Source organism: Oryctolagus cuniculus, chromosome 9 (genome assembly GCF_051225735.1).
Source record: "Oryctolagus cuniculus isolate XC-2025 breed Fujian yellow rabbit chromosome 9, ASM5122573v1, whole genome shotgun sequence".
Lineage (NCBI taxonomy): Eukaryota > Metazoa > Chordata > Mammalia > Lagomorpha > Leporidae > Oryctolagus > Oryctolagus cuniculus.
Window position 1 is genome coordinate 21,556,666 of NC_142875.1, and position 17,768 is coordinate 21,574,433.

The 17,768-nt window shown below is 37.7% G+C and overlaps 1 long non-coding RNA gene across 1 annotated transcript in view; it reads left to right on the forward strand.

Moving 5' to 3' along the window:
• Positions 1-8,820, forward strand: part of LOC149124524 (uncharacterized) — a 282,718-nt gene extending 273,898 nt beyond the window's left edge. The window contains exons 4-5 of the long non-coding RNA XR_016212770.1: positions 7,871-7,978; positions 8,515-8,820. This is a non-coding gene — a long non-coding RNA (uncharacterized LOC149124524). The remainder of the gene's footprint in view (positions 1-7,870; positions 7,979-8,514) is intronic.
• The last annotated feature ends 8,948 nt before the right edge of the window (positions 8,821-17,768 follow it).

A 17,768-nucleotide genomic window follows, 5' to 3' on the forward strand; every position in this document is an offset into this window, starting at 1 on the left:
GACATTGGGGCATTTTGAGTGCATGATGAAAATACCCTGCCTAAATGAATTAGTATAAAAAAACTGTAGGTTAAAATGGAGAGTCAACTCAAGTGAGATAATAGCACTGACTTAAGAGCAGAGGAATCCCTTTTCAGTTTTTAATATCCAATAACAAGTAAAAAATTATTAGGCCTTACAATCTTTTTTTCTTTCCCTTCTCTCTCTATTTTGGACAAGATAAATTTCAATTATATAAACCCTATTTCCTGTTGCTAATCACCTACACCAGTCAGTATGCTTTAAATAGTCATTAAGCCTGGGATGAGATCTCTGTTATTTCTGAAATGAAGAGAAAATTTGGAGCAGCCCATTAACAGAACAGGAAATTCCCTAATATCCTCAGGATATGTATAAGAACCATCATGACTAAATATAAGAGGAACTAACATCTCCTGGGGATATTTATTAAATAAACTTGCTTAAATGCATCTGATAAATACATTATCTTTCCAAAAAAGTCTAATTATGAAGATCCATTTGTCTAATTTGATGACCCTCAAGTGCCCTATTTTTTCTCTTGAAGCTTCTCTATGGTAATAAATCACCAATAATGAAACCAGATTGCTAAACTGGATACCCAGACAATCAACTCATTTGTACATCTTTTGTATTTCTTATGTTCAATGAAGCCATTCAGGGGAAAAACAAACCATAATTCTCTTCCAAGACTGAATAAAATAGCTTTTCCTAATGTTTTTTAAGGAAAATGAAAAATATGATTTACTTCATTGTTATTTGTGGCAGTAGAAGTAGCATGAATAAAGGAAATAAATGTTAAACACTATGAATTATATTTGTAAAAGAAAAGAAATTTCAACTTTTTCCTTTAATGTAGTAAAAACAGTAGCATACCATTATTCTAGATAATCAAACAATAATTACCTCATAAAAAGGAAAAGACAGGCATTAAAATATGTATCCGTAAACTGAAGGCTTGCTAACACACAGCTTCCTTTGTATTGGAATTCAGCAAAGTGGAAATTGATTCAAGGGCCGTTAGTTATCAAAACTGCTCAAAATACCTTTTGATTTCAAGGTTATTCAATTTAATCTCTCATTAATTTCTACTTTCCTATGCAGTCGCCCTATTATCCACATTGACCTCAATACAAACATTCTTCTGTTTTCTTCCTCCTGCACCATTTGCTTATGACTTTTCCCTGTGTTTAGAATGCCTTCCCTCACTTCTCCTTGGTCTGTCTAAATCACAAGAGGCAACTATAGACAATGGGAAGAACAAAGATTTGGAGATTTAGATAGTAGATTGGAATCTAAATTCTACCTCTTTCTAGCTGTACAACAATAGGAATGAGCTTTGAAATTCAGTTTGTCATTGGTAAACTGGACATGTATCACTTCCCAATGGGATTGATCTGAAGATTAAGGAATATAAGTGAAGTTTAAAGAAAGAATTTTATGACATGGAAGATTCTGTTTAAGTCTACTCCCTCCATGGATTTTTTTTTTTTTTTTTTTGGTAGCAATCATGGCCACAATGATCTCTCCCTTAAACATCTCATACCAACCCTACAACTCATATTTGACCATTTTCACAAATCCTGTGTAGTTAATTAGACTTTAAATCTTATTGAAGAGTCATGAGCTTGGTGTTAGAACCTGGTGAAGACAAAAAAAATATATGTTCTACATTGGATGGGGGTATAATAATTTGGAATTTTCAGGGCTGAAAAAAAAACTACTCTCAGTAAGTATATTTTATTCCTAATTGAAGCAGTGACAAAAAGTGGCCTGGAGGAGAATGCTTTGGAAGGAAGTAAGACCATGGCTCTGAGATTCCCTCCTATTATTTACCTTTGTCAATCAGGAACACAGATAATATTACGGAGTCTGCCGTTCTCTGTGGAAGATTATTCTATGAAGTTCCAAAGGAAGCTATAATTAAATTTAAGGAAAAGGAGATTGGAATGGCCAAGTGGGTAGTAAGTAAAAATATTCATGCTAAAATGTTTTTGTGGAAATCTTGCTAATGGACACTAACATAATAAATTTAATATCAGAGAAGAAATCTCAAGGCTGACTAGAAAATCCTGTGATAATTTCAGTTATAAAGTAGTCTTCAGAGATTGAAGCTTCAGTGACAGGAAACAGGTTACAAACATGTAGTCCCTACCAAGGGCATACTTTCAATATGGCCATAGAGAATAAGGACAAAGAAGCACCTGGGAGTAAAATTAAGATAACAGGATTAAAGGGATGGTAGGTGGGTTTACCCAGCCAGGAGCAATACCCCTTTCATGGTAGGAGACTCCACAGATCCTGCCCTGCAAGATTGGCTTATTGCTATGGCTCAGAGATTTTTTTGTTCTTAGAACATTGTCTGGTATTGAGTTTGTAAGTGTGTGTATGTAAATAGTGATGGGGAACACATGGCTTTTCTTAAACTTCATAGTTTCTAGGTTAGGAGAAGCAATGTAGGAACTAATGGAATAGGCTATCCCCAAGAGATCCTGGATGTTCTCTGATATAGCAACTGGCTAGACTTTTTACTCCATTGGATTGGAAGTGAATGAATTTTTCTCATGACAAGAAAAGTGTACACATATTTTAGTGGCCAAAGGGGTATGTTAGAGTAAAACTACTAATGTTCTTGGTACGCGTACTTCCCTCTTTTATTCTTCCTTAATTTGTTTTATGAATATTAGGTTTTTCAACAAAAAACTTGATTTTTCTATTTACCAAACTTCTTTGCAGCTAGTTGATATGATGTGTACATTTAGGGCTATGCCTTTTAAAAAAAATTATGTGTTTGTAAGGCAGGTCTATGGAGAGAGGGGGAAAGGCACAGTGCAGGGTAGATCTTCATCCTCTAGTTCATTTTCCAAATGGCCTCAAACCATATCTGGGCCTGGCCAAAGCCAGGAGCCAGGAAATCCATCTGGGTCTCTCACATGGGGTTGCAGGGACCTAAATACTTGGACCATCATTCCCTGCCTTCCCAGATGCCTTAGTAGGAACCTGGATTAGGAGCAAAACTGCCAGGACTCAAACTATTGCCATGATATTTTATGCTGGCATCATAAGTAGCAGATTTAGCTGCTATACCACGACGTATAACCCTGGGTTATACCTTTACCAGAAGAGAACACAATGACTTCTGGTTTCATCTTCATCTTGTCTAGAACGTGAGCATAGTGGTGGCAAAACACTTACCACCATGGAGAAAACTTACTTTGATGAAGCCAAAGAAGGAACGTGGATTCTTGACAATTGTGGCACTATTGTAACAACACTGGCTTATTGACTGCTGGGCCGCTGAGACAGAGAGTGAGAGTCAGAGCAAGAGAACAAGCGAGAGAGAGAGAGAGAGAGAGAGAGAGAGAGAGAGATCTTTTAAAGTTGTTTATATATTTGGTACATAAACTAATGGATTGTGTTAATTCATATAGGGAAGTGGTTCTCAGTGGGTGATTGGTTAAACTGCTAGTGAGTTTCTTGCCATCAAGTAGGTAGAGGCCAAGGATTCTGAACATCTTACAAGACACAGAACTCCCTTTAACAAAGAAGTATCCAACCAAAACTATCAGTAGTTCCAAGAATGAGAAATCTTAAGTGTTGATGATATCAAGAAGAGGTCCAGAGATTGGATTAAATCATCCATTGAATTAAATAACCCTTTTGCCTAGAGTTTATCACTATGGTAGAAAAGAAAACTGGAAAATTAGGCAAGTTCAAATTGTCAAGGTTCTTATAAGTTGCATGAGAAAGGTTAGATTTTGTACAAGGTCTAAGGGATATTTGGAAATCATAGAGGGACAACATGATAAGATTTGAATTTTAATGAAGTCATTTGGCTGTAGTGTGTAGAGTGAACTGGAGTGAGCTGGTCTGGAAGCCACTTGAGTGCCAATGTTGGGGGATGGTGTCCCTCGTTAGGATGGTGCAGTAGAGAAATAAGAAATAAAGCAGTTCAATCCAGAAGACTTCAGAAGGTAGAAGCAGAGCATTTGATGGCTTTGGTGTGTTGGTGAGTGAGGCAGAGCGTTTAGGGCTTCTGGGTAGGGTTCTGGGTAGGACTGGGTAGGGTTCTGGGTAGGACTGGAGGCACGGAGGTGGCACTCACTGAGAAAAGGACTGTTGGTTTGCTCTGTGTACTTTCTGTGGCATAAAGCAAGCCCCAGTTATGAGGCAAGATAACAAATACTGCAGTCATCACCAGAGATTCCTATATGGATTCTGAATCAGGAGGAAAGACGTTAATTTTCACAGTCACTGGAATTAGCTGATTGGTAATCATCTCTGAAGAACAAAATTGAGAAACCAGGGCCCTGGGAATCCTTTTGACTCAAGGTGACACTTTTTTATTACATGGAGTACATGCTGTCATGTTGAGGGATGGTCTGAAGCAAGCATTTAACTGGCTAAGTGACCCCCTCACCCACCTTTGTATTTAAAATGGAAGGGAGTACTTCAGAATTCAAAGCTGCTGGTATCTATCAGTTGCTATGATAAATGCATCTTAGCAGCAGTGAGCAACTTTGTTAGTCTCCAGTCAATGCCAAAATGGAAATATGTCTTATTGTAAAATAAGGCACTTTGTTCTCTATATATTTATATATAGTCGTGCAGCCTTTAACAGCATTTCAGTCAACCTGGATCTCATAGACAACAGTGATCCCACAAGGTTATGTTGCCTGGAGGTGTCAGAGCTGTCTTAGTTGGTGTGAGTATGAACTATGATGTTGGTACAATGATGAAATCACCTAGCAACTAATCAGAATATGTCCTCATTGTTCACAGCACATGCTGTGTGTCCCTGAGTATCTGTGTCTATATCTGACTATGGATCAGCTGACTCCAGAAACTTAGCCCATCAGTCCTAGTTCCAGGATACGTATTAAGAATTTATAAATGCCAAGTGCCTTAGATTCACATTAAAACAGCACTCCTATAAGAATTGAAATGGATGCTTAAAATTTATAATAAACTTTGAGACCTTAATAGGATCTCTCAGAATAAAGAGTCATTAATTCTTAAGAATCTTAATTCATTATTCCTAAGACTATGAAAGAAAGAACTGATAGGGGAGGATTATTTTATTAATTTCAAAACCTAAACCCGTCTTAAAAATTATTGAAATGATCTGAGATTAACTATAGAGAAATTACACCCTAATAATTATGATTTAGAAGCATGAAAAAATTAAATCATGACATTCCAATGTGAATTTAATATACTCTATTAAATAATCAAGTATATTCCAGAATGTGTAACAATGCTTGCTTTTTTTTAAAAAAAGATTTATTTATTCATTTGAAAGGCAGAGTTACAGAGAGGCAGAGTAGAGGCAGAGAGAGAGAGAGAGAGAGAGGTCTTCCATCTGCGCTGGTTCACTCCCCAGATAGCTGCAATGACTGGAGCTGTGCTGATCTGAGCCAGGAGCCAGGAGCTTCTTCCAGTTCTCCCATGTGGGTGCAGGGGCCCAAGGACTTTGGCCATCTTCTACTGCTTTCCCAGGCCATAGCAAAGAGCTGAATCAGAAGTGGAGTAGCTGGGACTCAAACTGGTGCTCATACGGGATGCCAGCAGTACAGGCAACAGCTTTACCCACTACGCCATAGTGCTGGCCCCACAATGTTTTTCTATCATGTATTTGCATGCTTCTATTATTAGTTTTCCTAAATGGCATGTAAAAACACACACAAGAAAGCCCACAAACTCGAATAAATAACTGTTGAGAATGTACAGTACATATCTTGTTCTTTTAAGAGATTTGAAATAATTTTTCCTGTAATATTTAAATTTTAACAGTGCCTCTAGAAGAAAAAAGCTTTGCCTACGAATATTTTATGAGCATTTAATATACTCTAAGCTATTGAGTTTACCTGAATATATTCTTGTTACAAATTTGTTCTTTAGTATAGCTTCTTATTTAAGATGTTTTATCTAAAAGTAGCTTGGAAGTCAGAGGAGTACCTTTTGGTAGAAATGAAAATATGAAAACTTATTTGCTCCCTCTGCTGGAGAGATGCCTGTTATTCGAAGAGACAATAGGATTTGGGGTACTGGAAAGCATATGTTTTATTTTTCCAGTTCAAGAAATGGCTCAGTAAGCAAATATCATGACATCTAGACAGAAATAAGGAACATTTTATATTTACTTGGTACATTCTATCCAAAAGACTAAAATATGTTCATTTGGAAAATGTTACATTGAGAATGAAGACTTACATGTTTCTAAAACTTAGTGTTTATGGTAGGGCTTCACGTCTTAGAATTATTTATAAAAACAGAATGAGTATTTTCTGTTTTTTTTTTATGGTTGAATGGATTCTTAAATACTTTACTGATATAACATTGACATCTGAGCTAATAAAACAATACTTTTTATGAGTTTCTTCAATTAGAAGCTTATGTATTATTGTTATTATTATTTTGTTTTTTTCTTTTCCTCATTCTTTGAATAATCTTTGACCACATAACCTGGCACAATATTAGAGGAAGTATACTAGCAAATCTTGACTGCATTTAAGCTTGTAGTGATAACAACAATAATATTTAACATTTGTTATGTCTTGATTAAACTCTAAGAATTTTGTAAAGTCCTTTATGTGAATTATCTTACTGAGTCATCTGTCAAAAATGAGTGTATGAGGGTTGATATGAAAAATTACCCCATGCTTATTGATGAATAAACTGAGGTCTAAAACATAGGTGATTTGTCTAAATTCAAAAACCTAGTAAGTACCAGGCCAGGATTTAAAATGCACATTTAATGTGTTCATGGTGGGGGAGGGTGGTTGTTGAGGCACAGTGGGTTAAGCCTCTAGACTTGCATTGCCTATCAGAATGACTGATTCAGGTCCTAGGTACTCTGTGCTTTCAATACAGCTTTCTGTTAATGCACCTGGAGGTAATGGGTGATGGCCCAAGAAATTGGATTCCTACCTCTCATGTGGGATACCCAGGTGCGGTCCCTGCTTCCTGGCTCTGGCCTGGTCCAGCCCTGGCTATTGTAAGCATTTGGGAAGTGAACTAGCTGATAGAAGATTGAACTCTCCTTCTCTGCATTTTAAATAAATATATATAAAAAAAATAAAGTGTTCAGACTGGAACCTGAGCACTTATATATTATAAAAATGTTTAAATGTTGTCTCTAGTTAAATATCACGTGCAAATAGCATGACTGTATTTAAACTAACACAGACTTATACACAGCACTACACAGCTTCCATTTCTTTCTGCCAGGCATCATATTAATGCAGGTAAGTTTGCAGGAGCCTTATTGTTCTGTTATTCCAGTTCATTGAGGACATCATGACAATGCTTAATGAGGAAGCACATGGCACATTGGACTGCCTGGTTAACAAGTTTACTTTTGATTGCTAAATTCTCTGGGCTAAAAGATCAAAATTTTCCTAGGTTTTCAGGAGTTAAGGATGTCTCTCTTTCAGGAAAGTCATTATAGTAAATTTGAGAAGATCTGCAAGATGCTTTGTGCCTTACAATATGGATAATATGCTCTATAAACACTCAGTAAAAACCTATCAATCCCAAAGCTGACTTCATGTGTAGCTATATTCTTGCGCATCACGTATGGTAATGGGATAGAAAATTACCTGGAAAAAATATTTTACACTGTTAGAAATTTCAATTCAGTGCTCTTAGACTGAAGAATTTTGAATTAGAGCGTTAACACCATCTTTTATGGTTTGAATACTGACTTCTCACAAATTTAAAGGAAAAGAAATAGTGCTTCTGCTGCTTTTTGACGATACAGTCAACCTATGATACAAAACCATCCAATCTATTGGTCTTTCTTGGATGAGTCAACATTTTGTAAATATCTTTTTTTTTTTTTTTTTTACAGGCAGAGTGGATAGTGTGAGAGAGAAAGGTCTCCTTTTTGCCGTTGGTTCACCCTCCAATGGCCACCACGGCCGGCGCGCTGCGGCCGGCGCACCGCGCTGATCCGAAGGTAGGAGCCAGGTGCTTCTCCTGGTCTCCCATGGGGTGCAGGGCCCAAGCACTTGGGCCATCCTCCACTGCACTCCTGGGCCACAGCAGAGAGCTGGCCTGGAAGAGGGGCAACCGGGACAGAATCTGGCGCCCTGACCAGGACTAGAACCCGGTGTGCTGGCGCTGCACGGTGGAGGATTAGCCTATTCAGCCGTGGCGCTGGCCAACATTTTGTAAACATCTTAACAGATGATTACTTATTAATTGACTTCACTAATTATGAATCTACTTGTGAAAAACTCATAGGCCTACTAAACTGGGTAAAAACAGTAATACAGAAATTTTTTATTGTGACCACGCTACTCATAATTTAAGATTTAGGAGCTATGATAGTTAAGTTGACTAATTAGCTAATCATAAATAATTTGAGGGCTATATGAGTACTTTTAAAATTGAATAAATTAGGGCTGACATTGTGGCCAAGTGGGTTAAGCTGCTTCTTGCAACACTGGAATCCCATATGGTTTGAACATGGCTGCTCTGCTTCTGATCCAGCTTCCTGCTATGTGCCTGAGAAAGCAGTGCATGATGACTCTGCTGTGGGAGACTCAAATGAAGTTCTTGGCTTCTGGCTTCAACCTGGTCCAGCCTTGGCATTGTGGGCATTTGAGGAGTGAGCCAGTGGATAGAAGATCTCTCTCGCTATCAGTCATTCCCTCTCTCTCTCTGTTGCTCTGTGTTTCAAATAAATAAATCTTCAAAACTGTGAGTAAATTAACTGAGTAACCAAAAGCTATCCACTGTATTTTGTACTACATGGATACTATCTTAAAACTATAAAATAATTCATCAAACAGAAAATAGTATTATTATTGGAATACCAAATAAAACTAAACAGAAGCCCTCTCAGTACAGTGGGATGACACATGGCTGAGAAAAATCTCTTTGGAAAAAATAATAACTTTAGTATTAAGAATCCTTGGAGTGGCCTGCTAGGCATCAGACATACATGCCACATCCCCTGAGGAAACTAAAGCCAGAAGCACAGAGAAAAATAGTTGCTGCCCCCTTATCAGTGGACACATGAGCCATGCCGAGGTCCTTTGAGGACAAAATCTGGGGGCAGTTAAAAAGTCTCATAAGAGAGGCTGCTGTCAGCAATACAGTTTTGTATTGCTTTTAATAGGATTTTTAATTTTTATTTTACAGCTAGGATATCCTGAGAAATACTAATGTAGCTGCATCAGTTATATTGCTCATGAGAAAATTAGGACCTAAAGACATTGTGACTTTTTCTAAAATATCAAGACATTTATAGGGGAAATTAATTATTTTCTAAGTAGTTTCTAAAGTTTTTTGATTTCTAAAGGAATTTATCTGATTTAGTTCTAAGTAGCTTATTTTCACCAAAAATATTATTAGATCTTAATTTTGACCTACCGTGTAATCCAGCCATCCCACTCCTGGAAATTTACCCAAATGAAAAGAAATCAGCATATGAAAGAGTTATCTGCAGCCCCATATTTACAGCAGCTAAATTCACAGTATTTAACCTAGATGCCCATCAACTGATGACTGGATAAAGAAATTATGGTTTATGTACACTATGGTGCTACTCAGCTGTAAAAGAAAAAATGAAATCCTTTCTTTTGCAACAAAATCAATGCAACTGGAAAGCATTATTCTTCGTGAAATAAGACAGACCCCAATAAGACAGATATCATATGTTTTCCCTGATCTGGGGTAACTAATAATAGAGTATCTAAAATATAATGTATTGAAATGAAATGGACATTTTGAGATTTGATGATTGTTTATAGCCCTTGTCTCTACTGTTGAGGAACAGTGTTTTGTTTTTTTTTTCTTCATACTATTTGTTGTGAACTTTATGAGGATGAAGTAAACTGAAAATAGATTTTTGTAAAAATTAACGTCCTGAATAAGAGAGGGAGGAGAAAGAAGGGTTGGAGCATAGGCAGGAGGGAGGGTAGGGTTGGAAGTATCACTGTGTTCCTAAATCTGTGTATATGAAGTACTTGAAAATAGTTTACCTCAAATAAAATTAAAAATATTATTTTAGAAAAGAATACCCTTAATGTAATGAATATCATAATTTTTAAAAGTTCTGGATGCAGAGATAACCAAATACATTAAAAAATAGGCTATATTTGGGAAAAAGGAATGAAAGAGGTTGAAGAAATAAATTGTTACAGTCACAAGTTCAAATTTTATGAAAGCGTTAAAATGAATACAGTAGTAATATTATTTAGAAACACTGGATAAGCCAAGTAGAATTCAAAAATCTGTGCTGGTAACTCACAGGAAGGCATGAAAGAGAAAACAAATGAAAACGAGATAACCAAATAAACATGGCAGGCAAATCCTAACATCTCAATTATTTTATTTTATGAAAATGATCTAAATATGCCAGTTACAAGACAGAGTTTGACATAGTAGATAAAAATTACTGAACTATATTATATTTAAAATAAATTAACTTTAAATGTAATGACATCAGTGAATTAAAAGAAAAACAATGGCAACAATATATACCATGCAAATACTAATCAAAAGAAATCAGAGGATAAAATACACTTCAGAGCAAAGAAAGTTACCGAAGACAGAAAAGCATATTACATGATGTTATTTATTTATTTTTTTTGAAAGGCAGATAAATTGAGAAATAGAGCTAAAGAGAGATATCTTCCCTCTACTAGTTGATTCCCTAAATGGCCACAAAAGCCAGGGTTGGGCCAGGCTGAAGTTAGCCATGAACTTAAGATTTCCCACATGGGTGTCAGTGCCCAAGTACTATGCCATCTTCTACTGCTTTCCCAAGCATATTTGCAGAATGATGGATTGGAAACCAAGTAGCTGGGGCTTGAATTGGCTCTCTAATGTGGGACACCAGTGTTGCAAGTGGCACTTAACTAGCAATGCCACAATGCTGGCTCCAAATTTTTTTCTTTACACACAAGCCTAAAGACTAATTTATGAATTAGGTATAATACAAGACTAACCATAGCAAGTAGTAATAAAATAGAACAGTTCTCTAAGAGTTAGGACCTATTTTCTGTTCATATCTTCTACCTGTAAATTTAATATCTTTTTGACTTTATCTAAGGACTTATCAATACACTATGGCTCTAACATTTGTAGTTTGAGGTGTGACAGGAAAAACTAGCATGGGTTTCCTTTTCCTTCTTCACAATTTCGCAGATAGAAGATTTGTTTTTCTCGTAGAATTTGGCAACTGCAGCCTACTATTTTACTATTTTTTTCTTTCCTTATTAAATCAAGAAATTTCCCCTTTTCTCTTTAAAGAAGTATTTCACAGTTTCTCTTTGACATATCTGAATTCACAGTATCACTATTCTTGTATTTTGTGGCCAGTAAGTCAAGTGAGGGTTAGCTGAATACAACTTTGACAGTCAATCTAGTGACCCAGGTAGCTACCAAGTGACTAGTGGGTGAGTAGCATATACCACATGCAAACGCTGGACAAAGGAATGACTCACATCATAGGCAGGATGGAGTGGGATGGTGTGAGATTTTATCATGTGAACAGAATGGAGTGTAATTAAAAACTTACGTGTGGCTTATTTCTGAAAATTTCTATTTAATCTTTCAACCAGTATTGAATCTAAATAATGGAAACCTCAGAAAGTGAAACTATGAACAAAAGAGGACCACTATGATGACACTGTTCTGAAAGAGAACAATTTTACCTACCCTACTCTGGTATAGGGTGGCTATTCAGGCATTTAAACACTCTCAGTACAGCTGTTAAGGACTTTAAATTATTAGCATATCTAAGGGAGAATATCTAGTATATTTTGTTGAGTTGTCTGAGAGGGATTGGGTAGGAGAGAGAGAGAGAGAGAGAGAGAGAGAGAGAGAGAGAGAGAGAGAGAGGCTTTTCTTTCCTAGCACTTTTGCTCAGTGTACAGCTGAGCTTCACATAAACAGTGCTGTCAAACAAAACACGGTTATTCTTGATGACTTGCAATCAGTTATTCTAAAAGATCAATGGGTTGATGGACTAGGCTAATTTATTCTGGCTCAGGTGAAAAAACTCTTCCTCAGGCTGGACAGCTCGATCATCTTTGCTTCTGTCTGAAGGTCTATAGGTTTCCTGGAGCAGCTCTACCCTTGTGTCTTTAACCCTCCTTGGACCAGGTGGCTAGGAGTAGGGGCACATAGTAGAGGCACAAAGAGAACAGGGGAAAAGATGTGGTGTATCTTAAGTTTTAGTGTTGGAACTGGCATATCATACTTTCCCTTCTGCCCACATGCTGTTAACCTGCCAATTGAGATAAAGACAACCTACTTAAGAATAAAGAATTCCCTTTACTTGGGGTTTATTAAGATTTTAATCTGAGAGACACAAAATCCAAGCAGCCTTGAAAATGTGCTACAAGGTTTAACAAAAGAGTGACAGGTTTTACAGCTCAAACTGCAAGGGTAGGGAATGTTAACTGTATCTCCTGTATGTTGGGAATTATGATGGGTACAGCAAAGGCCAAACTGCCCTAAAAGGGGTGGGACACAGTCCCAGTCAACAAGGGGGATCTTTCAGAGGCTAGCAATTTTTGGACCAGCTCACAAATCTGCATGTAGATTTTTGGTAGGTATGTGCAAACAGTCTAGTTCAAGAGTTCAACTGGAGGGGTGGCTGTTTGGTATAGTGGTTAAGATACAGATTGGTCTGCCCATGCCACATTTAGGAACACCTGGATTTGTGTCCTGGCTCCACTCCTGATTCCAGCTTCCTGCTAATGTGCTCCCTGAGAGGCAACAGGTGACAGTTCAATTAATTGGGTCCCTCTCACCTACATGGGACACCTGTTACAAATTCCTAGCTCCTGGCTTCAGCCTGTCCTACCTTTGGCCACTAGGGGCATCTGAGGAGTGAACCATTGCTGGGAGTTCTCTGTGTTTCTCACACTTGATCTTAGCCAAAAGGGCCGAGAAGTGATCTCTGTGTTTCTCTGTTTTTCAAATGACTACCGTAGTACATACACACATAATTCAGTTGGAGATATGCCTGAGGCCCATTTTAATAAAGACCGTTTCACTCCATTTTGATTGCCTGAATCAAAGCTGTTGCACTTTAATTTTCTTCTTCCTCCTCCTCTTTTTTTTTTTTAAGACTTATTTGAAAGTCAGTGTTACAGAGCGAGAGGGATACCACACACACACACACACACACACACACATATCTTCCATCTGCTGATTCACTCTCCAAATGGCCATAACAGCCAGGGCTGTGCTAGGCTGAAGCCGGGAGCCAGGAGCTTTATATGGTTCTCCTATGTGGGTTCATGGGCACAAGTACTTGGGCCCTCTTCTGCTGCTTTTCCCAGGCCATTAGCAGGGAGCTGGATTCTAAGTGGAGCAGCCACAACATGAACCATCACCCATATGGGATGCCAGTGTCACAGATGTTGACCTTACCTGCTCTGCGACAACACCAACCCCTCCTTCTTTTTTTAAAAAAGGTTCATTTATTTGAAAGGGAGAGTTAAATCTTCCATCTCCTGGTTCACTTCCCAGTGGCTGCAACTTCCAAGGCTAGGCCAGGCTGAAGCCAGGAGCCAGAAACTCCATGCTACTCTTCCATGTGGGTGACAGGGACCCAAGCCCACAGGACATCTTCTGCTGCTTCCCCAGGTATGTTAGCAGGGAGCTGGTTTGGAAGCAGAGCAGCTGGGACTTGAAGTGACCCTCAGGTAGGATGTCAGCATTGCAGGTGGTGGCTTACCCTGCTGCACAACAGTGATGGCCCCCAATTTTCTTCTTTAACAAGCCATTCAAGTTACATGTATGAGTCTAAATTTGAGGGATCAGAAAATATACAAACATTAAAGGAACTATAAACAACTCCCTTAATAACAGAGAGATAAGAAAGAGTGAAGTATAGTAAACAATGGTAAAATTTTAAGTCTATTACCCATGCTGAAAATCCTTTTTCCAAACTCCTTCTCTCCTTTGCCCATATACATATAGCTGACTGATTTCTTCTCCCTGAGTTTGGACAGATATTAGATTGGTTTGTATTTAACTATATATATTATTCTATATGTCCTTGAAATACATTTTGTCTGTCAGAGTCATGAAGGATAATGGCATTGAACTTGTATTTTTTTGGTCAGCCATATACTTTAGAGAGACATACAAAAAGATAAAATATAGGCAATGGAATGGGCCATGCCATCTGGTTTTAAGAAGAATTTTATGCTATATGCCTGGACTTTCCCTTGTCCAGCTGGCAAATGTGTACAATCCTGCCTCATTTTTCTTTCTTTTTTAAGCCTATCAAAAATATGGCCTCATTAGGCTAGACAAATCTGAGCACTTTAAAAGTGTTTGCTTCTAAAAATTACTTAATTTATGCTCCTCATAACTTAGGTTATAAAATGGGGGCATAGATATTTGAGGACCTTTGCCCCTATAATAAGAAGGGATCAATTTTAGCTACTTTTTTTGACTTCTGCTGTAATGTTTCATGACCTAAAATGATTGTAGCATCCTTGATCCTCTTAAAGTTACCCTTTTCCTTAATAGATGAGGACAACGAGACCCTGATGTGATGACACTTATTTCTATAAGGTACTATGGCTTTAAACATTAAAAATCAGCAAATTGGACTTGACTTTCTTGGTGTCAGTACTGTATTAGTGTTTTATGCTGCATAACAAATTGTCACATTTAGCGGCTTAAAGCAACACAAATTTGTTATCTTGAAATGTCTGCAGGGCAGAAGTCCAGGAATGGCTTAGCTGGATCCCCTGCAAGTCTACAATAAAGCTGACTTCTTCCCTGGGAAGCTCAATGGAAAGGAACTGCTTCCAAGTTCACTCAGATCATGGCAGAGTTTATTTTCTTGTGGAAGTAAGATTCGTGTCAGTTTGTGCCTGCAAACAAAAACAACAGAGAGGGACTGTGCAGAACAGATGCTACACTCTCATCTAATCATGTGTACCCCATCACCTTTCCTACTCCCCACTGATTAGAAGCAAGTAGCAGTTTCTACTCACACTTGGGGGAGTATTACAGAAAAGCATGGATGACCAGAAGGTAGGAATATGGAGGTCATTTGAAAATCTGCTTACCACATATTGGATATGGTTTCAGCTGATGAAATATTAGTATGTGTAAAGAACATTCACTGTAGGTGAGTGTAATTTTTCTGTATTCTTCCCTTCAACTAACTTAGCAGCTCGTTTCTAACAAATAGAAAATGGTAGGAGTGATGGCACGTGATATCATAGACAGAAAGCATGATGCCCATCTCTTTCCTCTCTTCATTGAATTCCTCTGGGGGAAAGCAGTAGCCTAGGGCTGAAGACATGAAGCAGTCCTGTGGAGCTGCCTACATGGCGAGGAACAGAGGCTCCTGTGAAAAGCCTGTGAGGTGCTTCTGCCAACAGCTCTGTGATTGTTGGCCTCTGCTAAGAGCCACATGAGACAGCCATTTTGGAAGAGGACTCCTCAGCCCCAGTCAAGCATTTTGATGACTAAAGCTACAGCCAGAGTCACCACCTGAGAGAACCCAAGCCAGAACTAATCAGCTGAGCCATTCTGAAAATTCCGAACCCAACAAAGCTTTGCAATCTATGCATCTTATCAATTTATGTAACTCAGTTTTGGGATTATTATGTTAGTATGGAAAGTTGCTATGATCATACATTTCACATCCATCAAGGAACCTCACAACTGTAGATTACAGAGAACTCTGTTTCTTATAGATCATATTTTCTGTAATACTTTCCCAAGTGTTTTTTTGATGTTCTTATGTTGTCTATTTTAATTTTCAAATTAATATTTGACTTTTTTTTGAAATAACACATCAGGAAAATAGGCAAGTGCTATAAACAGTAATCAAATGAAGAGATGTTCAACTTCACTTCTGTAAAGTATATTTTAAAGTAGTCACAAAGTCATTGAAATTATAGTAGTATGTGTTAGGAAGAGTCGCAGATTGGTGGCTCCTCACACTGGGCACCAAAAATATTAGGAAAAGAGGCACAGAATAGAGAAGAGGCAGTATACACATCTATAGCCAGACCAAATTCATTCAGAGAAAATAAATTCTTAGAGGTGGGTGACAAACTGCGGGGGTGCACACTAAGGGAACAGGTGGCAGAAGGCCCTGACCCCAGGGGCCAGGCCTTTTTATATTTTAGGAGGACTAAGGATGGGCATGGGGTAGAGGAGCAGGTGGAGGTGAATTCCTGGAACTGATCTTTCAGGTGGCCTTGAGGGCTCCTTGGCAACCAGGAAAAGAATGCATGGGGGTTGTAATGGCAATAAGATGTGAGACCCAATTGAGATTCATGGGCAAGGAATAAATTCCAATGTTTATCTTTTGGGCAATGAGTAATGGCTAAGGCTTATGTTTTTGTTCCATCAATATGTAATTCCTATAAATTTGTATGCGAAAGATTAAAAACGAAACTTGAAAAAGCACTGTATTTGCAGTGAAACTGCTGCAGGCAAGCATTTCAATCTTTTTCATTTTTAAAAATTTTATATTTTGAGAATAAATATTTTGCTTTATTTTTAACCTAAAATTGACACAACTCGATAGAAATGTCCAGTTTTGTTTGCATTTAAAAGTTCATATGTCCATATTACACCCCAAAACATTGAATGGAGGGCTGATTTCCCCAACAAAAAAGTAATACTTTCCTTAATATTCAAGGATCTCAGAGCTGACTTTAACCTTTTCCATCCCATATTCTAAAGATGCAGCAGTCCATACTCTTAGATCAGCACATTTCTTATCCTCCTCCTCCTCCCCTTCTTCCCTCCTCCTCCTTCTCCTTCTTCTTCTTCTTTGCAGAGAAATATTTCAAAGATTAAGTACAAAAAATGAGAACACTTGTTCTAGGACCATTCCAGGAAAGTAACACCTCAGTGCCAATGCAAATGAATTTGCACAAAGCTTTACTGGAGAGAAAACAAGGAAAAGATAAAAATTTCCCTAGGGTGCTCTAACCCTAACATTTCAAGGAGGGGAGTTGCCATTGACAAAGAGCCCTGCAGATTGCCTCTCCTATGAGCAAAGGAGTAAAGCAACAGAAAAGTTCATCAAATTGGATTGGTTTTCTTAATGGAACTGAAATTTTCTTGTCTAAGTAAAAACAAAACAAAATAAAAAACAACAAAAAAGACAAGCCTGTTTGTTAGGGTGAATGCTAAAAGAGAAATTATTTGTGCTTATCAAAAAAAAAAAGAGGCTTTAGAATTAGGTGTTAACACAGGGTAGCAATTATTCTTAACTTCTTTCCAATTCTTATTTTCCTGTTTTTCCTTTTTATTGTCCACGTGGTCTACTTTGATAGTTAAGAACTGATTAAGCAATGCTAGAGTATATTCACTATCCCACTTCAAAAATTATCCTAGAATACTCTATCCCCAAACTCATCTATTTCACAAATAGCCTTATTACTTTTGCTCTGCTACTGGTGTTTCCATGATCAAATTGAAGTCAACTAATGTATATCCTCTGTGGAAAAAGCAAAATGTCTATTAGTTTAATTTAATTCTTCTAAATGGTGATATTTGTGTCTTAAAGTGGTGAATTTAACAAGGCCTGGATTTAATTTATCAAGTACACTGAAGTAGGTAAATAACAGCATGGAGCCTGATGAGTCAGAGTTGAAAGTGTAATGAGATCAGTAGGTAAGGCCTTCATAAAATTACTTGGGGCATAGGAGAATCCAGACGCAGCAATTACACTTAGCAAGAAGAAGCAGTTTTAGAGGGTGAAGCAATTAGTCAGATTTACAATCTGCAAGTAG